The sequence below is a fragment of the Suncus etruscus genome, chromosome 9, assembly GCF_024139225.1.
Source record: "Suncus etruscus isolate mSunEtr1 chromosome 9, mSunEtr1.pri.cur, whole genome shotgun sequence".
Lineage (NCBI taxonomy): Eukaryota > Metazoa > Chordata > Mammalia > Eulipotyphla > Soricidae > Suncus > Suncus etruscus.
Genome location: NC_064856.1, coordinates 24,582,501 through 24,598,643, shown reverse-complemented (window position 1 = coordinate 24,598,643; position 16,143 = coordinate 24,582,501). Strand labels below are relative to the sequence as shown.

General features: G+C 47.9%; 1 non-coding gene across 1 annotated transcript; it reads right to left on the bottom strand.

Moving 5' to 3' along the window:
• Positions 1-765: 765 nt before the first annotated feature.
• On the bottom strand, positions 766-928 carry LOC126019379 (U1 spliceosomal RNA). The gene has a single exon (XR_007499102.1). It is a non-coding gene; the product is annotated as a U1 spliceosomal RNA (small nuclear RNA).
• Between the last annotated feature and the right edge of the window lie 15,215 nt (positions 929-16,143).

Sequence of the window (16,143 nt, the reverse complement as noted above, 5' to 3'; positions counted from 1 at the left end):
AAAAAAAAAGCCAAGAATGTGACCACTGGCATAATGCAACACAAAGGGAATGGGGATACTGGTAGTACTTCAACAAATACAGAACCACCCCTTTTTTGTTTTGTTTTGTTTTGGGGTCTGGGTCACACCCGACAGTGCTCAGGGGTTACTCCTGACTCTACACTCAGAAATGGCTCCTGGCAGGCTTGGGGGACCATATGAAATGCCGAGATTCGAACCACCATCCTTCTGTATGCAAGGCAAATGCCCTACCTCCATACTATCTCTGCCCCAAGACCTGTCCCATTTTCACAGAAACTCCAGGGAACTTGATAGCTTCTGTGAAGTTGCTTCCTCACAATGGTTCCTGTTTCTCCCTACCCTTATTTTTTGGTTCTTGGGTCAAACCCAGTGGTGCCTGGCTCTTTGGGAACACTCTTGATGGTGTTTGTGGGACCATAGGTAGTGCCAGGGATTGAACCTGGGTCAGCCACATGCAAGGCAAGAGCCCTACCTGCTGTACTATTATTCTGGACCCTCTCTTCTGCTATTTATGTGTATTCATTTACTCCAGTATTTCCTCCTTTTTATTTATTTATTTATTTTTGTTTTTTGGGTCACACTCGGCAGCGCTCAGGGGTTACTCCTGGCTCTATACTCAGAAATCGCCCCTGGCAGGCATGGGGGACCATATGGTATGCCGGGATTCAGACCACCATTCTTCTGCATGAAAGGCAAACGCCTTACCTCCATGCTATCTCTCCGGCCCCACTTTTTTTTTTTTTTAAAGGGAGAGTGCGAACACAGTCCCCCACTATCACAAATTCTGTAATTGAGTTACCCACATTTGGGGAAATCACGGGGTTAAGACATCAGGAGTGCAATGGACAAGCCTAACCCTAGGAAAACCACCTTTGTGATCATGGTATCTCCCCTGCCAGGTAAGGGTTTTTTTTTTTTTACCACTGATTGTCAAATTGCCAAGGATTGCAGAACATGAAACCTGGTGTATTGAGTCACACTCTGTCCTTTCAAGGACTTGGAGGCGGTGTAGAGAGGGGATGGAGGACGAAGATTGGAAGAGCTCCGAGAAAGCGGTGGGTTAATATTAAGGCCACCCTTAGCACTCAGATCACCCCATTGCCCCATTTGGCAGCTTTTTCCCCCTCCCAGGGATGGAGTCTGGGATGGGGGCCGGAAAAGGCAGATTTCTGGGGCTTAGAGTGCCCCACTTGCTCCAGACGCATGCACTGGGGTCCTCAACCGTGCTCTCAGTCCTTTCCTGCCCTGTTGGTGCAGCAGTATTTCCCCCTAAAAGGAAAAGGATAGAGTCCACTGGCTATACTTGACAGAGAGTTATAATCAAGTAGGCAAAAAGCTGCAGTTATTATCTAATTACCACAAATTTCAACCAAGGTTTGTTTTCCCTTGAGGGAGGGGATCTCCCATGAGCTGCTCAGGGGACCAGGAAACAATCCTGGGAATTCACAGTCAACTGGACCCAAGAGTTCCTTGCAAGGGACTAAGGATGTGGTGCTGCTCAGTCTGCAGTACTAGGGCTTTTTTTTTTTTTTTTTTTTGGGCTACTCCCGGTGGTGCTCAGGGGTTACTCCTGGCTGTCTGCTCAGAAATAGCTCCTGGCAGGCACGGGGGACCATATGGGACACCGGGATTCGAACCAACCACCTTTGGTCCTGGATCAGCTGCTTGTAAGGCAAACGCCGCTGTGCTATCTCTCCGGGCCCAGTACTAGGGCTTTTAAGCACTGCACCTGACCATGGTCAGCAGCCTCCAGGGCTACACCAGCCATGCTGCAGGGTAGGGGGACATATGGTGTTGGGAGTGAATCAGGGACCCAGGCATGTACCCTATCTGCCGTACTATCTCTCTGACCCCATTCCCTTATTTTAATTAGTTATAAAATTTCCCCCCCAATTTCTATTCCAATTATTTTCTTTCATACAGCTGACATCCTAATGCCTTCTTAGGTTCTTTTACTTGGTTGTTGTTGTTTGGTTTTTGGGTCACATCGGCGGCACTCAGGGGTTACTCCTGACTCTGTGCTGAGAAATTGCTCCTGGCAGGCACGGGGGATCACATGGGATGCTGGGATTTGAACCATCGTCTGTCCTGTATCGGCTGCCTGCAAGGCAAATGCCCCACCGCTGTGCTATCTCTCTATCCCCAGGTTCTTTTACTTTTATTTGGCTTTTGAGCCACATTCAGCAGTGTTCAGGGCTTATTCCCGCTCTACACTCAAGAATTGTTACTAGCATGGCTCAGTGGACCATAGCAGGTGCCAGGAATTGAACCTGGGTCAGCCAGGTGCAAAGTACCTTCCTCATTGTGCTCTCTCTTTAATCCCTGTATCCCATATGGTCCTCCGTGCCTGCCAGGAGCAACTTCTTCTTTTTTGGTGGAGCCCCACACCTGGCATCGCTTAGGGGTTATGCCTGTCTATCTGCTCAGAAATCGCTCCTGGCAGGCAAGAGAAACATATGGGATGCCGGGATTTGAACCACTTTTGGTCCTTGGTCAGCCCCTTGCAAGGCAAACTCCCTACCGTTGTGCTATCTCTCTGGCCCCCTAGGAGTAACTTCTGAGCACAGAGCCAGGAGTAACTCAGAGCGCTGCTGGGTGTGACCCAAAAACAAAACAAACAAACAAAAAAGAAGTGGCATTAACTGGTGCTAATGTTGCTGACAGTTCAAACCAATGAGAATAAAGAATTGACTATTTTCTGAACAACAAGGTCATCAGCTATTCTTACAAGAGTCACATCAGAGGAGCTGTGGACATCAAACCTTGTGGAGGGCCAGGAATGTGACTCAGTAGTCAAGCACTGGCCTGCACTTGCATGTGAGGCAATTTCCAGCCCTATTTAGTTACCCTAAGCATAGTCTGTAAGTGCCCTACTGAGCACTGAGACAGGAGTAGCCCCCAAGTAAGATGAAGTATGTTTTTAAAATTTCCAAAACCAGAAACATGACTGGAGAGAATTCTAAGGAGAAACCATTGTTCAGTATATATTGAGACACATATCAAATACTGCTGTAGGCAATAATTTCTCAGTAACTAAAGCAGACAAAAAACCTCTATTATGAATGGGAGAGATAGCTCAATGGGCTGAGCACATGTTTTGCATGCAAAAGGCTTGGGTTCAAGCCCTGGAACCACATGTTCCTGAGTATTGTTGGGTATGATCTACAAACAAACAAGCAAAACTCAATATTCTAGTGGGGAAAATTAAAAAGGGAGACAGAAACATTAGGATTACAAACTCTTTCAGAGAGAGCTATGATCTGAATGAAAGTAGGGAAAAGGTGGATAGTATATTTTGGGGGGAGGCCCATACCCTACAGTGCTCTGCATGCAGGAACTATTCCTGGTAGTGCTCAGGGGACCATATGGGATGCTGGGATTAAATCTGGATCTACTGCAAAATAAATGCCCTACCCATTTCAGTCTCCAAGGAAGATATAAAACCTCCAGGGTGTATAATATTCAGAGTGATGTGGTCTCAGGAAAGAAGTTTGTTCAACAGTAGCTTAATGGGCTGGAGCACATGCATTGCAGCTAGGATAGGAGGGCCTGGTCTGATCCCTGGCATCAGATGGCTCCCTGTGTATCTCCAGGTATGGTCCCCTAAGCACTGAGTTGGGAGAGACCCAAAGCACCATCACCGAAAACTAAAATAAATAGAAGCAAAACCAGCATGCCTGAAGCAAGGAAAAGGGGTTTAGAGAGAAAGACATTGAAAGCAGAAAGGAGAAAAAGTCAATCTAAGGGAACAAACAGGTCCTTGCATCCATAGGAGGGAAAAAACTGTGAGGCCCATGGCATGTGGCTGTGGCCCCTACAGGTTAGTGCCTGCTTTGTGCTTTCCCTGGTGAAGCTGTTCTCTTTCTCAGAACAAAAAAAAAAAAAACATCTTCCCTATGATTAGAATCACCCCATCTACTACTACCTCATATTTGCAGTTCACAGTATTTTGTTGGCTTTTGTTTTTTTTTTTTTTTTTTTTTTTTTGGTTTTGGTTTTTGGACCACACCCCATGACATTCAGAGGTTACTCCTGACTATGTGCTCAGAAATCGCTCCTGGCTTGGGAGACCATATGGGACACCCGGGGATGGAACTGCAGACCATACTAGGCTAGTGCCAGACACCTTACCGCTTCGTGTCACAGCTCTGGCCCCACACAGTATTTTCGTGTGTGTGTGTGTGTGTGTGTGTGTGTGTGTGTGTGTGTGTGTGTGTGTGTGTGTGTGTGTAGCTGGTTTGGTGCTTGAATCCAGCTCTGTGTTCCAGGACTAAACCTGAAAATTCTGTGCACAAAACACTCACTCCATCCAGTCTCTTGAGCCATCTTCCCAGCTCCCTCATGAGATTTTTCCTAAGTCTTTGCTCCTCTGTGTCCACAGAGCAGCAGCACCATGGAATAATAGCACTCCAGGCCTGAGCTAGGTGAAAGGAATTCATCCCCAACTACCCTGGCAGCCTAATGGCACCTTCAGAAATTACTTCTGTAACCTTTGAACAAGTTGTCCCATGTAGGGACACAGGCTCTTCTTTCCACATGCCCTCTGTCTAGAAAATCCCTAATCATCCTTGCCTCTTTTCTGTTTGCTTATTAGTTTCTTGGGCCACTTCTGGCTGTACTCAGGGGTTACTCCTAGCTCTGCATTCAGGAATCACTCCTGCGAGGCTCTAGGGATCATATGGGTTGTGGAGGATCGAATCTGGATTGACCTCATGCAATGCAATGACCCTACCGACTGTGCTATCATTCCAACCCCTTGGTCCTTGCCTCCTTTCAAGTCTTTGGGAAGAAACCACTCCCCAGACAAAGCTCATACAGGAGGTGCCTCGCCCAAGTGCCCTCTCCTGGAAGCTGCCAGCCCTTGCCTAATGAAACCACGCATGAAGGCCCTGCCCACTTGTCTCCATTTGGACCCAGCAGAACCTTCTTAGAATCATCTGAGGGGCCGGAGCGGTGGCGCAAGCAGTAAGGCCTTACTCGCACTAGCCTAGGATGGGCAGCGTTTTGATTCCCTGGCGTCCCATATGGTCCTCCAAGCCAGGAGCGATTTCTGAGTGCATAGCCAGGAGTAACCCCCGAACCCCCTGAACGTCACCAGGTGTGAATCCCCCCCAAAAACCAAAACAAACAAACAAACAAAAAGACCCATCTGATCTCCACAACTTCCACTGGGATAGGTTGAGGCTCTCTGGAGACAGACAATCCAACATCTGCCCTAATCCTGCCAACTTGCTGACTTCCATTCTGACAGGTGACATTCCCAAGGACACATCAAAGAACTTAACACTCAAGAGGGATTCTGAGCTAATCCCCCTCCCAACAATCATTGGATTCCCAGCCTAGAGCCGTGACTTGCATAGAGTAATGCTCAGTGAATAGGCAGTGAATGAAAATATGAAAATGAATGAATGTACCCGTATTATTTTCGCCCGGCAGGTTGGCCAAGGTTTCCTCTTCCCCTTGTTCTACGAGGTCTCCAGTAACAACCGCAGCTCCGTGATTGCCCTGGGGCCTTGGTGCTGAGCGTGGGCTAGCATCCCACACTGCTACTCCACCCCCTACCACCCAGTCCCCGCAATCTCAATCTGAGCGCCACCAGAGCGGGACGCGGGAGGGGGTGGGCCTCGAGTTTCAGGGCGGCGTCCCGAACCCCCCAAACCACACCCTCTACCCCTCTGGCCCGGATCAGTGATCAACTCTGTCAACTGATTGCATTCTCTAAACCCGCAGCCCGCTCCTCTGGTCCCGACCTACCGCAGCACCTCCCCGAGTCCCGCACGCCTCCCGCCGCAGCCGCGCACCACGGACCCCCAGCCCAGACGTCCCGGCCACACGCGCTCCCCGCAACCCGCTCCCGCGCAGCCCACGCCCCCCGCGGGACGCGCTGGGAGAGGCGCGACGCACTGGGGCCTCCCTCCCAGCCGCGAAGTCGCCGTGCGGGGCGGGCCCGCGTGACAGGACTCTTCCACCAGGGCCCGAGCCTCCCCGCGTGCGGGTGCCCTACCTGCAAGGCCAGCCCGTTCGCTGCCCGTCGCCGAGCTGCGTCCGAGCCACCCCGCACCGCACCGCACCGCACGCGCCTGCGCGCACGAGGGGCGGGCCCGCCTCCCTGCAGAACGCGGGGCGCATCCCGCGCGCCGGGTTGGGTTGGGGTTTGGCGACGCCCTTGCTTCACCGCCAGGCCCGTTCGCCTAAAGCCAATGGGGTGCTGTCTATCCTTGATGTTCCCAGGGCCTGGCTGGCGGTGCGGGGACCACCGGGTGGGGCCTGGGGCCTAGTTGGAGAGACTAGGAAGATGAGGGGGTGCCCCTGCACTCATGCCTGCCTGCCCCCCTCTTCCTCTCCTGGTGGTTGTGCTTTCTTTCTCATCCCCACTTGGATGAGGGGAGCTCCGAAAACCGACTCCGGAGAGGGGATGGCTGATGCCCTTGCGAAAGTGGTCCTTGCGCTGTGGGTACTGGATCAGGTCTTGTCTGGCTTCTAGCAGGGGAGCGTTGGTTGTGCCATTGGCTGCAGACTGGGGTGATCTGGGCATTGCGTTCGACTTCCACCCTCCTTTGACCCTGAGTGAGCACCATCACCTACTTTCAGGCCAGAGGTTGCACTCAGTCTCCCTGGTGGTGTAGCCTTGGGCAAGTGATGTGGCCTTGGATAAGTAAGTAGCTGTTTCCAGCACATCAATGGATTTCCTCTGCTGATTTCTTGGCCTACACGGGAGCCAACTATTCGAATCCTTATTTTTTTATTGGTTCCTGAAAGCTCCTCACCCAATATCACAGATGTAACTTCACCTTAGATCGTGGAAAGGAAACACTGGGGACTTTTGTTGTTGTTGTTGTTTGGTTTGGGGGCCACATTTGGCAGTGCTCAGGGAGTTACTCCTGACTACACACGGAACTACTCCTGGTGCCTTCCAGGAACCATATAGGATGTCAGGGATTGAACCCGGATCTGCCATGAGCAAGCCAAGTACTCCCTCAGCCCCAAAACATTACTATCACTCCAGCCCCCAGAAATTTTAGGTTTTTGTGTCTCTGATACACAGCACAGAGCTGGACTCAGAATAGATACATAATAAATACTCATTAACTAAATGATGTACTTCATGCACGTGAAATGCAGCAACTCAGGGTACAGCCCAGAGCCCCAGAGCTCTCTCCCACATCAATGATTTACTCTAACCCCAAACATAGACAAGGACAGGACAATGAAGTTCTTGGCTGGAACTTTGGCCAAAGGTCATGATCATAAGTCAGCCTTCCCAGCTTCCTGAACTCCAGTTCTGAGGGGAAATGGATTCCTAATTAATTGTAGGCAAATTGCCCAAGTTGTTGTGATCCTTAGACTTAAATTCATGCAGACTTGAATTATTCTGGTTGCCACACCAACACATTACATGTGTTCTTCACAGTGATCTCAGTTTTTAATCATGTCTTGTATTACTGGGTACAGGATTGCATCAGTTGAGAATGCTGGTTACCATAACAATCGATATTTCTTTATACACATCAATACACACCACCCATCCACTCAGGTTTCTCCCATTTCTACCCAAACTGTGCTTGTTATGGATTCCAACATGTTTATTTTAGATGAGTGGTGAAATTACACAATCACATGGTTTCTCTTAGTGCATCTTTTAGACAGTGGTTAAGACAGATGAGTGGAAGCTGAATTAAGAGTGACCAGTAAATAACTAACACCAATGTGAGTTGCTGAGACATTATTAGTTTTTGGTTTTTAGGACATACCTGGCTGTGATTAGAGCTTACTCCTCCTGGCTCTGTTTTTATGGATCACTTTTGACATGTTCAGAAGGCCATCTGGGGTGCTAGAGATCAAATCCATGCCAGCAGTGAGCAAGGCAAGTACCTTACCTGCTTGCCTTGCACTATTACTATCATTTCAGTCCCTATCACTATGCTTATTAACAGTACATTGGGGGGGCCAGAGAGATAGAGCATGTTCCTTGCACATTCAAGTTTAATCCCTGGCATCCCATATGGTCTCAAGCTTATCAAGAGTGATCACTAGGCACAGAGCCAGGAGTGAGCGCTGAGCACAGCTGTGTGTAATCCAAAATTGAAAAGTAAAATTAAAGCAGTATTTTGATTGTCTTGATGCATTTGCTGGCTCACTTGAGAATGGGCCACCTGTCTTCAAGTGTGTGACAAAGACGTTTTTGCCTTTTGCTTAACTAGAGTTTGTTCTGCAGGTCCAATTTTTCCTCGGGAGGTGAAGAAATCTCATGGGCCCCTCAAATAAGAGCTAGTTAATAGTTCCCAGTTTTTTTTCTTGTTTATTTTGGTTTTGGTTTTGGGCGATGCCCAGCAATGTTCATGGGTTACTCCTGGCTCTGTGCTCAGAAATCACTCCTGGTAGGTTCAGGGATACCGGGGGTTAAACCCTGGTCGGTCTTATGCAAGTCAAACAGCCTACCCACTGTGCTATTGCTCTGATCCAATAGTTTCCAGTTTGGGGCCACAGAGATAGCCCAACAGGCCAAGGACATGCTTTACATGCAGGAGCTCTGTGTTCTATCTCTGGTACTGCATGGTCCCCTGAGCACTGCAATGAATGTCCCCTCCACACAGAACCAGGAGTAACATAAAAACCCCAAGAAACCAAACTAAAAAGCATAAGCTGTCAATAAGCGTTTTCCAATTAAGGCTTAAGCTATAGCCAAACAAATATGTGCCTGCTTTGTTTCCCTCTGGTGTTGGTCTAGAGCAGGGGTGGCGAACAAGTTTGACACAAAGAGCCAAAATTTTAAACTGTGAGTCAGAGCCACACCACGCAGTGACCTGCCAAAACAGACAAACACTCACACAAAAGCATCTAATTTTAACAATAATCTATTAAACGTTAGGCAAGATGTGACACACATGTAACACACGGGTCTCCCGCTCGATGGCCCTTGCAGTTGTTTCCAAGGGATGGGAGACAGGAGGATGCAGCCTGGGGGTGGGACTCTGTGCTCGGAGATCTCTCCTCAGAGGTCCCTCCTCAGAAGCAGCAGAACCAAATCCAAACTTGGCAAAGAGCCACAGTATACAAAAGAATGAGAAGAGGCAAAGAGCCGCATTCATTTTGGCCAGGAGCCGCATGTGGCTAGAGAGCCGCGTGTTCGTCACCCCTGGGCTAGAGAAACCTGTCCCTGACCCATGTGGGGGAGACACGCCTATACTCTTGGTTCAAACTGCTGTTTCTCAAAGAAAGTAAAATACTTTTTTTTTTTTTTTTTGGTTTTGTGCCAAAAACCACACCCAGGGGCACTCTTGCTTTTGTGCTCAAAAATCACAGGACCATATAGAATGCCTGGGATCAAACCTGATCAGATGCTTGCAAAGTAAACATCCTACTCACTGTGCTTTGTCTCTCCTTTATTTAAAAAAAATTTTTTTTTGGTTTTGTGCCACACATAAGGACTTACCTGGTTCTGTGTTCAGGAATCACTCGTGGCAAGCTCAGGGGACCATATAGAATGCTGGAATGAAACCCGGGTTGACCACGTGCAAGACAAGCACCCTACCTGTTGTACTATCACTCTGACCCCATCTAGTTACTTTTTATTTTATTTATTTATTTTTATTTTAGTTCCTGATGGTGCTCAGGGCTTTATTTTTGTTCCTGATGGTGCTCCTAGCTCTACACTCAGGGATCACTCACCTTCATCTACTTACCTTTTAAGAGAGGTTTATAGATTTTAACATTGAAGGGGCTAGGGTTGGAATAATAGTACAGTGGTAGGGTACTTGCCTTGCAAGCAGCTGGCCTGAATTCTATCCCCATCAGCTCATATTGATCCTGAATGCAGAGCCATGAGTAAGCCCCTGAGAATAGCAAGGTGTGACCTAAAATCAGTAACAAAAATGAAGGGGCTGAAGAGACAGTATAGGAATTAAGGCTTTGAATTGTGTATGGCCAACCCTGGTTAGATTCTGCGACCATGTGTAGTGAGTCCCTGAGTACTCCCAGGATTGATACTTGAACAGAGCTAAGAGTAAGTCTTCAGCATAGCCATCAACCACTCTTCTCAAAATTTTTTTGATAAATGTATAATCACATGGTAATTCACATGTCATTTCACCTTTTTAAAAAAAATTTTTTTTTTTTGGCTTTTTGGGTCACACCTGGCAGCACTCAGGGGTTACTCCTGGCTCTAAGCTCAGAAATCGCTCCTGGCAGGCTCAGGGGACCATAAGGGATGCCAGGATTCAAACCACCATCCTTCTGCGTGCAAGGCAAACGCCTTACCTCCATGCTATCTCTCCAGCCCCCATCATTTCACCTTTTTATGTAAAGACTTAAGACTTAGCTTCTTAGGGGCTAGAGCAATAGCACAGCAGTAGGGTGTTTGCCTTGCCTGCATGCATGCTGATCTAGGATGGACTTTTGGTTTGATCCCCCAGCGTCCCATATGGTTCCCCAAGCCAGGAGCGATTTCTGAGTGCATAGCCAGGAGTAACCCCTGAGCATTACAGGGTGTGACCCCCCCAAATAAAAGATTTAGCTTTTTGTGGTTCGAGCAAGTCATTGGGTTGCATGAGACAGACTTGAGTTTGATCCCAAGACATTGTACATGGTTCCTCAAACACTACCAAGAGTAATTCTTGAACGTAGAGTCAGGAATCCTTGAGCATCACTGGCTATGGGCCCCTTGCCCCCTAAAAAAAAAGAACTTCTTGGGATGGGGGAATGATGGATTGGAGACTGTGTTAAGAAGGGACCTTTGGCCAATGGTAGAGGGATAACGGCATTCTAGGTGTCACTATAGGTGTACTCTAGTGACAATACAGGTGTATTGTATATTGTATGATAAAACAAACAGTAACACTTTATAAATAGCTCAATAAAAACGAGCAAGGAAATTGGCAATATTTTTGTTTTGGGCCATACCTAGTGGTTGGTTTACAAAGCTCATGTTTTTTTTTTTTTTTGTTTTGTTTTTTTGTTTGTTTTTTTGGCCACACCCGGTAACGCTCAGGGGTTACTCCTGGCTATGTGCTCAGAAGTTGCTCCTGGCTTGGGGGACCATATGGGACACCGGGGGATCGAACCGCGGTCCGTCCAAGGCTAGCGCAGGCAAAAGCTCATGTTTTTGTTTGTTTGTTTTTGTTTTTTTTGGGGGGGTGTCACACCCAGCAGCGCTCAGGGATACTCCTGGCTCTATACCCAGAAATCGCTCCTGGCAGGCTCGGGGGACCATATGGGATGCTGGGATTCGAACCACCGTCCTTCTGCATGCAAGGCAAACACACTACCTCCATGCTACCTCTCTGGCCCATTTTTACTGTGTGTCCAGACAACATTTTCTTTTTGTTATTGCTCAGACATGACAGTGTCCATCACCACCCCCACTCACCTTGTCTGAGGCTGGCTTTCTGTGAAAATGTGTATGTCTGGAAAAAAGCCAGAGCAAGACTGAGTATCAGGATGCCAGCAGCTGTTCCTCTTCTGTTTAAGATCATCATAGTGGACTGTGAAAGCAGAAACTCAGCTCCTGAGGCTGGTCATATTAAGGATGTTTCATTGTCCTATTTGAACTCACCGGCTGCTTCAGGCCCAGGACCTGGGCTCTGTATTTTGTTTTTGGGTCACACCCAGGGTGCTTGGGTTACTCCTGGCTCTGCACTCAGAAATCGCCCCTGGCAGGCTCGGGGGACCATATGCCAGGATTTGAACTGGAATCCTTCCTGTGTTGGCCATGTGCAAGGCAAATGCCCTGCGCTATGCTATCTCTCCGGCCCCTGTATTTGTCTCGCTTAATGCAGTGTAGGACACATAAATGTAAGAACAAAGAATCAAAGAAAGATATTAGATTAAAGTTTTGGCTCATCATAGTTAAGGTCCTAAATTTATGATAGCCAGGTCCTTTAAAAATAAATGCCTCTTTGGGGCCAGAGAGATAGCATGGAGGTAGGGTGTTTGCCTTACATGTAGAAGGACAGTGGTTCGAATCTCAGCATCCCATATGGTTGCCCAAGCCTGCCAGGAGTGATTTCTGAACATAGAGCCAGGAGTAACCCGAGTGCTGCCGGGTGTGACCATAAACAAACAAACAAATAAATGCCTCTTCTATGCCAGGTGCCACTGAAAACACAGAGTGTGATGTAGGTTTTATGACCTTGGCCTGAAACTCTCAGCAATCTAAAGGTAACACCTGAGTAAACCTATCTTGGCCGCTGGTGTCCTGTCTCATTCTGATGCTAGAGCAGACCTCTTGCGACTTCATCTCCAACCTACTCAATACATTTATAGTTCCAAAAACCTGAACTTCCCCAATCATTCCAGGCAAAGTATATCTCACCCCCATGATTCATACCATGGCTTTTATTTCCTGTAGGGCACTTCCCACTATCTGACACGAAATGGTTGTTTGCTGGTTCATCTCCGTCCATCTGCTAGAACAGAAACTCCAACACATTGAGTCGTGCTCAGCACTCTTTCTCCAGTGCTCCTGTCCCAGAAGTCTGACAAAGCGTCTTTTATTTCCCACTTCTAAAGTTTTTCTCTTCAAGGAATTTCCTGAGGAAGGTGGCTCCAAGAACCAGAAATCATGATCTTGCTTTGTTCAGGCTGTCAAGGCAATATTCCCTTTTTTTGTTTGTTTCTGGATCACACCCAGCAATACTCAGGAGTCACTCCTGGCTCCACACTCAACTTATACCTGGCCGTGGTCGGGGGACCATATAAAATGCTGGGGATTGAACCTGACTGAGCTCACTGCATGCCAGTCAAGCACCTTCCCCCTGCACTATCGCTCTGGACCCTTCTGGTTCCATTTGTCAGGCACTTTGATGACATAGTGGGCTTAGCTTGTTCTGACAGTATGACTAAGTGATTTTTTTTTTTCTGGGCTGGGCCACATCTGGTGGTGCTCAGGGGTTATTCCTGACTCTGTGCTCAGAAACCACTTCTGGTAGGCTTAGGGGACCATAGGAGATGCCAAGGATTGAACCTGGGTTCTTCCCAGGTCGTCCGCATGCAAAGCAAACATCCTACCTGTGCTATCACTCCAGGCCCAACTAGGTGGTTTGTAACAAGACTGACTTTCCAGTGCTGGTTCTGGTTCTTGCTTCCCATTGGGCATCTCACTGTCATCACATGGAAGAAGAGGAAAAGAAATTCTTTTAAGTGGATGAGGACAAAGTTCTTTGGCCACTTGTTAACTTAGGAACTTCTCTTTAATAACAAGTGGTAAAAACTGGCTATGGGTAACTGCTTAATCTACATCACGTGGTGTCATTAACACATGAAATACTGCTGAAAATGCTCCTATTCACTGGGAAAACATGGCCAACTCAATTTAACAAGTCTCGACAGAATTTAAAGAGTATGGATGGGCCAGAGGAAAATCCTATCAGCCAGGGGGTCAAGACCAGAGGGAGACATTAATTCCAAGGATACTGAGGGCTGCCTGAGGCAGAGTATGATCTTTGAGTGTATTCACTACTCTCACTGCTGGGAGGGAAGCTGTGACCATCAGAACTGAACCTCAAACCTCTCCTTCCTCCTATTGCTCCTCCATAATGGCTGGGTCCAATCAGAATCCAGAGAATCCCATCAGAATCCATGAAGTATGGATGATCGCTCAATGCTTTGTTTGACGGGGCTCAGAAGAAAATGGGAGAGGAACAGTTAACCAGAAAGGATTTGAGGTATTTGTTTAGGAGAGTGAAATACCTGGACTGTCCAGTACTAGGCCAAGTTTGGGGATCTGACTCTCAGAACTAATGTATACCTTACAAGTAAGGTGCCAAACAACAGAACAGAATATTGTTTTTTTTTTCTTTTTTTTTTCGGTTTTTGGGCCACACCCGGTGACGCTCAGGGGTTACTCCTGGCTATGTGCTCAGAAGTTGCTCCTGGCTTGGGGGACCATATGGGACACCGGGGGATCAAACCGCGGTCCGTCCTAGGCTAGCGCAGGCAAGGCAGGCACCTTACCTTTAGCGCCACCGCCCGGCCCCAGAACAAATATTGTAACGTTACTTGATGTTTGGTTTTGGGGACACACGTGAGCGTACTTAGGACTTATTCTGGGCTCTGCTCGGGAAACAGTTGTGACAGGCTAGGGGGATCTATTGGGTGCTGAGAACTAAACCTGGGTTGGTTGCATATAAGACAAACATCCTGATAGTGGTATTCTCTCTGGCAAGGTAATGTAAAAATATATTTTTTTTTTTTTGTGGTGGGGACCAGAGCAATAGCACAGAGGATAGGGAGTTTGCCTTGCACGCAGCCAACCCAGGTTCGATCCCTGGCACCCCCTATGATCCCCTGTGCCTGCCAGGAGTGATTTCTTAGCGCAGTGCCATGAGTAATCCCTGAGTGCTGCCGGATGTGGTCCTCCCCCCCAATTTTTTTTGTTTGTTTTAAGACCATACCCTGCTGTGCTCAGGGGTTACTCCTGGCTCTGTACTTGGGAATCACTCTTGGTAGGCTTGGGGACCAGATGGGATGCAGGTAATCAAACCTGGGTTGGCTGCAATTGCCCTACTCACTGTGCTATATTAAATTGCTCTGGCCCCGCTTGGTAATATTTTAATCCCACATGTTTCAAAATCTGTAAATGCTGTATAATCACCTCCACCTGGGACCCTATTAGGCAGCAATCACAGCTGCTAGACCCAATTTTGAGTGTATTTTCTCTACATAGCTGCAGGGAGGAGGCTGGAGCTGGGCTGCTTCAAGGTGTAGATGGTAAGAACTTACAGACCCATCTCCTAGGACTTTCATGGTGGCTGAGATATATGACAGAGATGCACAAGACCAAACCCATTTGTTGCACTTGTTTTTGGAGAGGGTTGCATATGAGTGGTATACCTGGCCCAATGCTCAGGAATTGCTTCTGGTGGTGTTGGAGATAAAACCAAGACCTCTGGCATGCAAAGAATGGACACACACATTAGTCCTTAGACCTGCTATAACAATTTCCTATAGAGATAACAGTGACTACAACTACGGAGGCTTAAAAAAATTTTTTTTTATTATCTTACAGCAGTGGTTGGCAACCTTTTTTTTCTTTTTTTTTTTTTTTTTTTTGGTTTTTGGGTCACACCCGGCAGTGCTCAGGGGTTATTCCTGGCTCCAGACTCAGAAATTGCTCCTGGCAGGCACGGGGGACCATATGGGACGCCGGGATTCGAACCGATGACCTCCTGCATGAAAGGCAAACACCTTACCTCCATGCTATCTCTCCGGCCCCGCAACCTTTTTTTTCAACTGAGCCAAATCTCGCCAAAACCACGATTGAAATTTATTTTGAGAGCCACACAGAGTGCGCACTGACCGAGGCTAGGCGCACAGTCCTAACTCCTGGAGCGGCCGCCCGTCACACAGAAGAGTCAAATTAAAGTGTAGAGAGCCACATGTGGCTTGTGAGCAGCAGGTTGCTGACCACTGTCTTACAACTCTGGAGATAGCAGGTCCAAAATAGGTTATAAAGTGTGAATGGGGTTGAGTTCCTACAGTGGGTCTAAGATCAGCTTTCTGGGGGCCGGAGAGATAGCATGGAGGTAAAGCGTTTGCCTTACATGCAGAAGGTCATTGGTTCGAATCCTGACATCCCATATGGTCCCCTGAGCCTGCCAGGAGCAACTTCTGAGCATAGAGCCAGGAGTAACCCCTGAGCGATGCCAGGTGTGACCCCCCCCCACCAAAAAAAAAAAAAGATCAGTTTTCTGGCTATAAGACCCTGTCCATCTTCGTAGTGCAGCATCTTCCTATCTGACTCTGCTTCCAGTTTCACAATGAACTTTCTTTGACTTTTGTTTTGATCACACTTGGGGCTTGGGGCTACTCTCAGCTCTGCTTATGGGTCCCTCCTACTGTGCTTAGGGGAATTATGCAATACTGGAGACTGAACCAGGCTAACAGCCTGCAAAGCCAGTACTCTAGTTTGTTACACTCTCTGGCTTCTCTGGGATTCTCTCGGCTGTGTTTAGGGATCAAACCTGGACCAGCCTCATACAAGGCAAACACCCTAACCAATATACTATCTCTCCAGCCTTTTTTCTCCCTATTTGGCTGTCCTTAGGGCTCACTTCTGGTAGGCTCAGGATAACATATGAGGTGCTGGGGACCAAATCCAGGTCTACTGGAGGGAAAGCAAGTACC